Source organism: Triticum aestivum, chromosome 3D (genome assembly GCF_018294505.1).
Source record: "Triticum aestivum cultivar Chinese Spring chromosome 3D, IWGSC CS RefSeq v2.1, whole genome shotgun sequence".
NCBI classification, from domain to species: Eukaryota; Viridiplantae; Streptophyta; class Magnoliopsida; order Poales; family Poaceae; genus Triticum; species Triticum aestivum.
This window is the reverse complement of record NC_057802.1, coordinates 300,946,337-300,958,988: the sequence shown is the minus strand read 5'-3', so window position 1 is coordinate 300,958,988 and position 12,652 is coordinate 300,946,337.

Genomic DNA, 12,652 nt, shown 5'->3' with positions numbered 1-12,652 from the left:
TCGATCAGCTCGTTGAAGAAGACCCCTATCTTGACGCTGGGGACCTCCTGCCTGCTTGCCGAAAAGACTGGCCCTTCCATACCCATCGCTGCGGTCTGAGCAGTGAGACGCCTGGCAATGTCGATGAAGCTCTTGATCTAGAGGTCGACCTGCTCGGAATGATTCTCCAGCTTGGCCTCTGCATCCTTCCGAAGACGCCTTGCAATATCCAGGTCTTTCGTCAGCTGCTGCTCGCGGGCCCCGCTAGATTCTGCCGAGCTCTCCAAGGTGTCGATCCTGGCCTTCTGGTCTTCAATGGTGCCGTTGGCGCTCTCGAGGTCTTGGCTCTTGGAGGAGAGCTGTGATTGTATATCCTTCAGAAGGATCTCTGCTTTCTGTGCCTCTTCCTTGAGGGTCGAGATCTCCTTGGCGCTCCCGGCAAGCTCTTCCGAGAGTTTAGTCACCTGTTGGTCGAGGTCAGCCTTGGCAGAAGATGCAGCGGCAAGGTCATCAGCGAGTTTCTTCAGCTGGGTGGCAGAATTAGCAATAAGGGCATCCAGGGTGGCCTTGTGCTTGTCATCTAGCTCCTTGGTGTGCTGTTGCACAAGGGCTTCCAGGTCATCGTCCTTGGCGCGGAGGGTGGCCTCAAGTTTCTCCTCCCGGGAAGAGATATCCTGCTCCCTGGCGTCCAAAAGAGCCTTGCGCTCCGCCATGCGGGCCTCCCGGGCAATGACATCCTTCCTCGCCATCGAGATGGTCTCCTGCTGTTTCATGAGGACCTGGAACTGCTTGCCGTGCCATTCACGCAGCTCATTGCCTTTGTCCCTCAACTGCCGGTCCACCTTGTTGGCGGACTTGAGCTGCTCCTTGAGCGCCTACCATTTCTGGCTATGCCGGCCCTGCATCTCCTTAATGCCTGCCGCCATGGACTCCATGAAAGACAAGTCCATCGCAATAGCAACAGAATCATCAACCTCCTCGACTCCTTGGTACAGCGATGCCAGAATGCGCTGGAGCTCCTCATCAAGTTCCGCGCTCGTCGCCATTGTCAAGCCGGGGGCTCCAAGCCCAGGCTGTGCAAGCAGCAGCGCCAAATGGCCCGAGGATGGCTGCGAGGCCCCCACCACAGTCCCAAATGAGGGGAGGGGAACCTTTTCCTTGACCGAGGCCCCCACCCCTGCCATGCTGCTGGAGATCTGCTCCGTCTTCGTAGCAGGCTCATGGGCACCCCCGACGGCATATCCCTACTCCTCCGCGGCAGAAATCTTGGCGGCTTCATCTGCGGCATCCCTCCCTATACTGGCCACCTCTTCCAGAAGTTCAGGTTCTTCGGCCTGAGGGGCTGCAAGCGAAGACGGCAAGCAAAAGTTAAGAAGTAGATATATCAGGACAACCCGAAGCATGAAGCAAGTTGGTAAAAGAAAGGAAGAAACAAAGAGTGGGAGGGAGAAGAATTACCCGGAGGAGTCTGTCGGGCGGAGGCCTCAGTCTCCCCGGCAACCGAAGGTTTCCATCCCCTCCCACAACACCCATGACGTTGTCCTGGGCAAGCTCTCCTGTTGAAGCCATCGTCGGGGGCTCCTCGACTTGATCAGTGGGCGGAGTTGGTCCTTCCTGAAGGGGTTCGTCCTGGATCTCCTCTCCTCATCTTCAAGCCGAGGAGGTTGGGAGCTCTCCTGCATTGCTCCCCACAGGAGGGGCCAATCCCATCCATCCTTGCCCGGGGCTGGGGGCTTGGTGGCGGGTCGTTTGTGCTGCTTCCCGCAAAACCCGTGCCCTCCACAGTCTTTGGCGGCTCCGCACGCTTGAGTCGCTTGGACCGGTGGATGAGGGTCTCCATCTCCTCCTCTTCCTCCCTGACAACGGCAACAAGAAAGAGATCAGTCAACAAGAGTAAGCGAGTGTACTAAGACTACTACAAGAGAAAGGGATTGCTCTCTCTTACTCCTCATCGATGAGCATAGAGTTCAACTCAAACTCAATGGGCGGTGAAGGCGCCCGGCCTCTCTTCTGGGGCGGAGCAAAGGAACTCCCCGACAGCTTTGGGCTTTGCCGAGGCGCAGGGGACTCTGACGAGGACGAGTTCTGCGAGGAGCTCGACCCGGACTGGGAGCCGGAGTCAACTCCAGCAGCCACGGATTGCTTGGAGGGAGGTGTTTTAGCCTCGGCAAGGCGGGAGGACTGTCGGCGCACCACATCCTGCTTATTGCTCTTGGTGGAAATCTTCTGCACCTTCTTGACGGCAGGCGCATGATCGGGGACCGCCACTCCCGGTCGGCAGCCTGCCTGCGGGGGCGTTGTTCAAATTCTGGTTCGGGGGCTTGAGAGCCTGCCACGAGCCACTCCTCCTCGTGCTGCTCCGCCCCCTCACCCTCCTCTTCCTCCTAGGCCTCTGCCACCGCGGTATAAAGAGCCTCCATCCCGGAAGGCTCGTCCCCGGCAGGCTCATCCCCAGCATGCTCGGCCCTGGCAGGACCCTCCCCGGCAGCCTCTTCTGTGGCTTGCGCCTCGCTTCCGCCGTGGGAGGAACCTTCATCCTTAGCCTCCTCTTTTCCCTTCGCTGCTTTCCTGGCCTTTGCCTTTGCGGCAGCGCGAAGTGCCCTGTCCTCCTGTAGCCGCTTCCTGATGTATGCCTCCTCCACCTTGGAGGTGCGCTTGTACATTCTGGTCTCCACCCTGGTAGTCCTTTCCACCAATGTGGAAGACCATGCGAGCTCTTCATCGAGCGTGGGTAACTTCTAGTCGTCCGCAAATCCATGAGCGTTGCAATCGCGCATCCATTTCAAGATTTGATCCCTGGAAGAATTGATGTTTATTGAGATGACATTTGCCAGCAGCTTGAACAACCCAAAACGGCCAAGCAGTTGATCACACAACAAAGCATGGTCGTAGACTGACAGGTTGTTGGACAGGCTAGGGAGCAATCTCATCCTATCCGCTGCATCCCCATACTCCCAGGCGAACATGTCCCTCTTCTGAAGTGGTGCGATGCGACGAAGGAGGAAGTCGACTCCAACATGCTCGATAGTTAGCCCGACAGCCTTTAGGTGGGTGATCATGTTTATTGCCGGGCGGAGCCTGTCATCGGAGAGGTCAACTTCCCTCCAATCGTTGTCACGCTCAACGCACTCTGTCCACGCTTGGCAGAAATCTGGGGCTTTCTCATCCTGGATCCAGCACCAATCTGCTCTCCATTCCTCCCACCTGCCACGCTGCAGACCTGAGAGGTAATCCCAACTTCCCCTCTCCACCCGTGGTATCCAACTTATGTTCCCGGAACGATGGGCTTTGTTCTCCACCCGCGGGACAAAATAGTGCCTGAACAAATCAACATTGAGGGAGACTCCAACGAATTTCTCGCACAAATGGGCAAAAATCACCATACACGCCATAACATTTGGCGTGAAATCCAGAAGATGGAATCCATAGATCACCATCATTGCTTCAAAGAAATCCGAGAAGGGAGGGCAAAGGCCGTAGATGAAATACGCGCAGAAGAATCGGTATGAATCTGGCGGGTCCTCTTTCCCCTCCGCCAGGACTTTGGGAGCGCCATGCCCTTTCGGGACTTCCCTCCCCCACAGGTATCCGTACCTTGCTTCCAGCACCCTGCCATCCAGATTCGACAGGAAGAAGACGATGTCTCCCCTCCGCCTCTTGTCCAGCTCTGTCGCCCTCTTGCTCCCCTCAGCGACCGCCTCTTTCGCGGTGGTCGTCGCTTCCCCTTGGCGGCGGCTTTCTTCCCCATCTCCTCAAAGCTGTGACAGGGATGGGGGAAGGTAGTGGGATGGGGGACCGATGGCGAGTGTGGACAAGGAGGAAGAGCGGTTGTTTGGCTTGCGGAAGAAGATGGTGGAGGAGTGGAGCGGGCAATGAATGAGCAGAGCCCTTCCGCGTTTCTCTTTCTTAAGGAAAGAACATGGGGGAGGGCGTGACTCTTCAGAAATTTACCGGTTCACATTAACTGCTACAGTCCCACTACCCCACGACTCGCGGTAAATACGCGAAGTGGATGTTGGATTGACAGATTATAATGACAACGTGCTTCACGCGCAGCGTTTTCTCGCCACGTGTCCGTACACGGTTTGGGGCCTAACCCAACATGCCTAGCGACACATATGGCTCACGCCCGGGGGCTTCTAACGGGGTACACAAACAGGGGCGTATGTTTCCCCTGACTTGTGCACGGACAACAAGCCACCAACCCGGCAAGATTACAATATCCAAGACCAGACCAAGCACAAGAGTCAGCTCTTTGGAGAATCAGAGTGCAGATCAAGAAGACCAAGTCAAGTTAAAGAAGCAAGACACCACTAAGGGAAACATCCCTTGCTGGGCAGGAGAGCCTGGCGAGGTCCAGGTTACCCTAGAAGCCAACCTCAAGACCGTCCTGGCATGCCTGCCGGGGCCTACAGAGTTGAACTACCCCGCCAAGGCTCCACCGCACCACCTCACAACGACGCAAGTCACCGATCGGTGCGGTGTCAAGCCCCCAAGTGACTAAGTGGCTGTATCTTGCCACATGGCAGCCACTTCCTGTGGAAATCACCTCCAAATGACACCCGTCCAGCGACGTGTCATGCAGACAGGAGAGAAGGTGGTCGAACAGCCCGGCAAGGCTTGCCGGGCAGGCCATGATGTGACACTAAGCGGCACATTTAATGCGCTCTGCCTTGTCTTAGAGTTAGGTATGTTTCCACTGTTCACTCTCTAATCAGTACACAATGACTGATTTGCCACTGTGGTGACCCCTTGATCTATAAAAGGAGGCCCATGGCAACCATAGAAGGGATTCGGACCCTTGTACGCTCATACGCGCGTAGCTGCTCTCGCCCCGAGGCAAACCTGTCGGGCCAGAGCGTTGCGTTTACAACATAAGCCATCATCAATCCACCAAACCAGGAGTAGGGTTTTATGCCTCGCGGCGGCCCGAACCTGGGTAAAACTGCCCGTGTGATCTCTGTTGTGTTGCGCGATGCTCTCTGCTCTTTGTGCAATGTGCTCATCCCCCCTGTCGAACCACAAGGGGCTCATGGCCCCATAGGTGGCCGTGGTTTCCCATGACAAAATACTTGCAACCCAACGCGAAAGAGGGGTTGTCAATCCCTCTACGATAAAAGATAGATTAAATTGTATGAGATTGGATATATAGATCTAGCAAAAACACAAAATAAAATAAGTAAAGGAAAAGTGCAACAAGGTATTTTTGGGTTTTTTGGAATAATAGACCTGAAAAAATATGATAAAAGATAGACCCCTGGGCTGTAGATTTCACTAGTAGCTTCTCTCGAGAAAATAGCATACGGTGGGTAAATAAATTACTGTTGGGCAATTGATAGAAGAGCAAATAATTATGACGATATCCAAGGCAATGATCATGTATATAGGCATCGCGTCCAAGATTAGTAGACCGACTCCTTCCTGCATCTACTACTATTACTCCACACATCGACCACTATGCGGCATGCATCTAGTGTATTAAGTTCATGGAGAAACGGAGTAATGCAATAAGAACGATGACATGATGTAGACAAGATCTATTCATGTAGGAATAGACCCCATATTTTTATCCTTAATAGTAACAATCCATGCTTGCCTCGCTACCCCTTCTGTCACTGGGTGAGGACACCGCAAGATCGAACCCATCACAAATCACCTATTCCCATTGCAAGAAAAATCAATCTAGTTGGCCAAACCAAATCAAAGTTTCGAAGAAGAAATACGAGGTTCTAATAATCATGCATATAAGAGATTAAAGATAACTCAAATAATATTCATAGATAGATCTAATCATAAACTCGCACTTCATCGGATCCCGAGAAACACACAACAAAAAGTCATTACATCAAATAAATCTCCAAGAACATCAGGGAGAACATTGTATTGAGAATCAAAAAGAGAGAAGAAGCCATCTACCTACTGCCTACGGACCCGTAGATCTATGGTGAACTACTCATGCATCATCGGAGGAGCACCAATGAGGATGATGAACCCCTCTGTGATCATGTTACCCTCCGGCAGAGTGCTGGAATAGGGCTCTAGATTTGATCTTGTGGTTCTGGAACTTCGGTGGATGGAATTGTGTTTCGATCGCTCCCCTAGGGTTTCTGGAATATCTGAGTATTTATAGACCCGAGAGGCGGTGGAGAGGACCTCTAGGGGCCCCACCACCCACCTGGGCGCGCCAGAGGCCCAGGTGGGTGGTGGTCCCCATGGGCCTCCCCTCTGGTGTATCCTTGGCTCCCAAGTTGTCTTCTGGTCCCAAAAAAATCTCCAGAAAGTTTCGTGGCATTTGGACTTCGTTTGGTACTGATATTCTATGAAGTAAAAAAAGCAAAAAATAGCAACTGGCACTGGGCACTATGTTAATAGGTTAATCCCAAAAAATGATATAAAGTTGCTATAAAATGAATGTAAAAGATCCAAGAATGATAATATAACAGCATGGAACAATAAAAAATTATAGATACTTTAGACACGTATCAGCATCCCCAAGCTTAATTCCTGCTCGTCCTCGAGTAGGTAAATGATAAAAATAGAATTTTTAGTATGGAATGTTGCCTAACATGTTCATCACATATTCTTTTCTTTTGTAGCATGAACATTTGGGCTTTAAAATGGTTCAAAGCAGTAGTCTATAACTGACATAAAGACTTCAATACTCAAGAATATCAACCAGCAACCATGTCTTTCAAAATATCAACACTAAAGAAAGCTATCCCTGGCCCATCATGCTCAATCATTGCCCCATTCACGAAACACACTCGAATATTAGCTACATCCAATGCACAAGTATTATCATAGTGCTGCCTAGTTGGTGCTTTATAAGAGAAGATGGAGACTCAGATAAAAATAAAAATTGCATGAAGTAAATAGATAGGCCCTTCGCAGAGGGAAGCGAAGATTTGTAGAGGTGCTAGAGCTCAAAGCTTAAATTGAGAGATATTTTTTTGAGAGCCATGCTTTTCCCATCAACAAAAACGACCGAGTAGTTCCCAATACTTACTATGCTAGATACATCATAGGCAGTTCCCAAAAATAAAATAAAGTTTATTATTTGTCCACCATTCTTTCACAGTCCATGGCTAGCCGTATCTGCTACCTCTTGAGCTTGCGTTGTTTTTTTCCTCGAAGAGGAAAGGGTGATGCAGCAAAGTACAGTAAGTATTTCCCTCAGCTTTTGAGAACTAAGGTATCAATCCAATAGGAGATAATGCGCAAGCCACCGAATACCTACACAAACAGACACCAACTTGCACCCAACACGATAAAGGGGTTCTCAATCCCTTCACGGTTATTTGCAAAGTGAGATCTGATAGAGATGGATAAACAGTAAAGTAATATCTTTGGTATTTTTGGTTTATGGAAAGGAAAGTAAAAGATTGCAAAGAATGTAAATAGGAAACTAAAATTTTAGATTGGAAACTTACATGATGGAAAATAGACCCGGTGGCCATAGGTCTCAGTAGAGGCTTCTCTCAAGATAGAAATTATTACGGTGGGTGAACAAATTACTGCCGAGCAATTGATAGAAAAGTGCAAAGTTATGACGATATCTAAGGCAATGATCATGAATATAGGCAGCACGTCCGTGTCAAGTAGACCGAAATGATTCTGCATCTACTACTATTACTCCACACATCGACCACTATCCATCATGCATCTTGAGTATTAAGTTCATAAAGAACGGAGTAACGCCTTAAGCAAGATGACATGATATAGAGGAATTAACTCAAGCATTATGGTAAAAAACCATCTTTTTATCCTCGATGGCAACAATACAATACGTGTCATTTCCCCTTCTGTCACTAGGATCGAGCAGCGCAAGATTGAACCCAAAGCTAAGCACTTCTCCCATTGCAAGAAAAACTAATCTAGTTGGCCAAACAAAATCGATAGTTCGAAGAGACTTGCAAAGATATCAAATCATGCATATAAGAATTCAGAGAAGATTCAAATACTATTCATAGATAAGCTGATCATAAATCCAATATTCATCAGATCTCGGCAAACACACCGCAAAAGAGTATTACATCGAATAGATCTCCAAGAACATCGAGGAGCACCGCAATAAAAAAATTACCATGCTGTTTAGAGACTCTCAAAATCAAGGTTGTCAGAATCGTGATTCTGGATCGGATCGGAGCTCCGATGATAGGATCACAAATTGTAGAATCTTCACTATCAGGATCGTGGAAACATAGATTCTAGAGACCAAAATCGTAGAATCAGAGAGGTTAGGTTGGATCGCAAAGTCGGAGAATTGTATAACATAATTGCGATTCTGACAACCTTGCTCAAAAGAATATAAGCAAAGTGCGAGAGTTCATCAATTTCTATAAAATAAAAACCACCGCCGTGCTCTAAAAGATATAAGTGATGTACCAGAGCAAATTTGCCTAGCTCAAAAGATATAAGTGAAGCACATAGAGTATTCTAATAAATCACGATTCATGCGTGTCTCTCCCAAAAGGTGTGTACAGCAAGGATGATTGTGGCAAACTAAAAAGAAAAGACTCAAATCATGCAAGACACTCCAAGCAAAACACTTATCATGTGGTGAATAAAAATATAGCCTCAAGTAAAGTTACAGATAGACGAAGACGAAAGAGGGGATGCCTTCCCGGGGCATCCCCAAGCTTAGGCTCTTGGTTGTCCTTGAATATTATCTTGGGGTGCCTTGGGCATCCCCAAGATTAGGCTCTTGCAACTCCTTATTCCATAGTCCATCAAATCCTTACCCAAAACTTGAAAACTTCACAACACAAAACTCAACAGAAAATCTCATAAGCTCCATTAGTATAAGAAAATAAATCACCACTTTTGGTGTAATATCTACTGTATTCCAATTTTTCCATGGTTTATACCCCCCCCCCCCGATACTAGCCATAGATGCATCAAAATAAGCAAACAACACGCAAAAAATAGAATTTGTCAAAAACAGAACAGTTTGTAGTAATCTGGATATTTCGAATACTTCTGTAACTCGAAAAATTCTGAAAAATAGGAAAACCTAAGATTTTTTATTAATATTCTGCAAAAAGTGTATTTTATCATGCTTCTGTGATTTTCAACAATTCTGGGACTGAGCGCAAAAGTTTCTATTTTTTAGCAAGATCAAATCAACTATCACCGTAAGCTATCCCAAAGGTCTTACTTGGCACAAACACTAATTAAAACATAAAACCACATCTAACCAGGGGCTAGATGAATTATTTATTGCAAAACAGAACCTAAAAAGCAAAAACAAGAAATAAAATTGGGTTGCCTCCCAACAAGCGCTATTGTTTAACGCCCTTAACTCGGCATTGAGATTTCAATGGTGCTCACATGAAAGATAATAATTGAAACACAAAGACAGCGTCATAAAACATGTGACAAACATATTTAAGTCTAACATACTTCCTATGCATAGGCATTTTATAGGCAAACAAATTATCAAGATAAGAAAAACCTAGCATATGCAAGGAGGAAGAAAGAAACAATAGCAATCTCAAGTAATTTAGTAACATGAAATTTTTTACAACCATATTTTCCTATCTCATAATAATTACATGTGGGATCATACTCAAATTCAACAATATAACTATCACATAACATATTCTCTAGATGATCCACATGCATGCAAAGTTGACACTCTTCCAAGATAGTGGGATTAACATTAACTAAAGTCATGACCTCTCCAAACCCACTTTTATCAAAAAATTCATAAGATTGAACATTATCCAAATATGTGAGATCTAAAGTTGACACTGTTCCAAACCCACTTTCAATATTATTGCAAACATTATCAATCTCATATTCATCATGGGGCTTAAATAAATTTTCAAGATCATAAGAAGAATCACCCCAATCATGATCATTGCAACAAGTAGTAGACATAGCAAACTTAGCATCCCCAAGCTTAGGGTTTTGCATATTGTAAACACAATTGACATTAATAGAATTTATAATAACATCATTGCAATCATGCTTTTTATTTAAAGATCTATCGTGAATCACTTCATAAAGCACTTCATCACAATTTTCAGATTCACGGATTTCAAGCAAAACCTCATAAATATAATCTAGTGCCCTCAAATCACTAGGAATTGGCTCATCATAATTGGATATCTTAAAAAGATTAGCAAGTGGATGAGGATCCATAAACTTTTAGCAAGCGAAGATGCAAGCAAAAAGAAGGCACATGGTAACACAAGCAAATAAAAGATCTAACGGAAGAAGGGCGAAGAAAAGTTAAATCTTTTCAAAAATTGTTTTAGAAGTGGGGGAGAGGGAAACGAGAGGCGAATGGCGAATAATGTAATACGAGGGATGAGAGTTTATGATGGGTACTTGGTATGTCTTGACTTGGCATAGATCTCCCCGGCAACGGCGCTCGAAATTCTTCATGCTACTTCTTGAGCTTGCGTTGGTTTTTCCCTTGAAGAGGAAAGGGTGATGCAGCAAAGTAGAGTAAGTATTTCCCTCAGCTTTTGAGAACAAAAGTATCAATCCAGTAGGAGACAACGCGCAAGCCACCAAATACCTGCACAAACAAACACCAACTTGCACCCAACGCGATAAAGGGGTTGTCAATCCCTTCACGGTTATTTGCAAAGTGAGATCTGATAGAGATGGATAAACGATAAAGTAATATTTTTGGTATTTTTGGTTTATGGAACGAAAAGTAAAAGATTGCAAAGAAAGTAAATAGGAAACTGAAATTGTAGATTGGAAACTTATATTATGGAAAATAGACCCGACGGCCATAGGTTTCACTAGAGGCTTCTCTCAAGATAGAAATATTACGGTGGGTGAACAAATTATTGCCAAGCAATTGACAGAAAAGCGCAAAGTTATGACGATATCTAAGGTAATGATCATGAATATAGGCATCACGTCTGTGTCAAGTAGACCGAACCGATTCTGCATCTACTACTATTACTCCACACATCGACCGATATCCAGCATGCATCTAGAGTATTAAGTTCATAAAGAACGGAGTAACGCCTTAAGCAAGATGACATGATGTAGAGGAATTAACTCAAGCATTATGATAAAAAAACATCTTTTTATCCTCGATGGCAACAATACAATACATGTCGTTTCCCCTTCTGTCACTAGGATCGAGCACCACAAGATTGAACCCAAAGCTAAGCACTTCTCCCATTGCAAGAAAAACCAATCTAGTTGGCCAAACCAAATCGATAGTTCGAAAAGACTTGCAAATATTATTCAAATCATGCATATAAGAATTCAGAGAAGATTCAAATAATATTCATAGATAAGCTGACCATAAATCCACAATTCATCGGATCTCAGCAAACACACCGCAAAGGAGTATTACATCAAATAGATCTCCAAGAACATCGAGCAGAACTTTGTATTGAGAATCAAAGAGAGAGAAGAAGCCATCTAGCTACTAGCTATGGACCCGTAGGTCTGTGGTAAACTACTCACGCTTCATCGGAGAGGCAATGGTGTTGATGTAGAAGCCATCCATGATCGAATCCCCCACCGGCAGGATGCCGGAAAAGGCCCCTAGATGGGATCTCACGGGTACAGAAGGTTGCGGCGGTGGAAAAGTGGTTTCGTGGCTCTCCTGGAAGTTTTTGGGGTATTTGAGAATATATATAGGAGGAAGATCTAGGTCAGGGGTCATCGAGGGGCCCACAAGGTCGGGGGTCGTGCCCTACCCTCCTGGGCGCGCCCTCCACCCTTCTGGCCGCCTCGTGGCTCTTCTGACTTGCACTCCAAGTCTCCTGGGTGTCTTCTGGTCCAAGAAAAATCATCGCGAAAGTTTTATTCCGTTTGGACTCCGTTTGGTATTCCTTTTCTGCAAAAATCTAAAACAAGGAAAAAACAGGAACTGGCACTCGGCTCTAGGTTAATAGGTTAGTCCCAAAAATCATATAAAATAGCATATTAATGCATATAAAACATCCAAAACAAATAATATAATAGCGTGGAACAATCAAAAATTATAGAAACGTTGGAGACGTATCAGTATCCACGGGTGCCTTCCATACCAACACTTTCCAAGGAATTTATTATTTGACAACATAAAGTAAATTTCTTTTTCATTTCGGGACCGGGCATCCCTATTACCGCCACACTCTCGTGCAATGACAAGTGAATAAACACTCATCTTGAGAATAACACATCTAGCATGGAAAAATATTGGCCACCCCCTGCCGTTCATGAGCGGTACGGGCACACAAAAGAAATTCACTTTGAAAATTAGAGTTGGCACATACAAATTTACTTAGAACGACATGGAAATACCGCATATAGGTAGATATGGTGGACTCATATGGCAAAATTGGTTTAAGGATTTTTGTATGCACAAGTAGTATTCCCACTTAATGCAAATGGAGGCTAGCAAATAGATTGAGAAGCAACCAACCAAGAAACAAAAATTCTCATAAACAAGCATTAAGCGTAACTAACACCGAATAATGCACCACAAGTAGGATGTAATTTCATTGCATAACTATTGAATTTCGTGCTTGCATAAGGAATCACAAACCTTAACACCAATATTCTTACTAAAGCATAATTACTCACCAACATGACTCATATATTACTATCGTCATATCTCAAGACTATTACAAAGAATCAAGTTTATTTTGTCCAATGATCTTCATGAAAGCTTTTATTATATCCCTCTTGAATATCTATCACTTTGGGA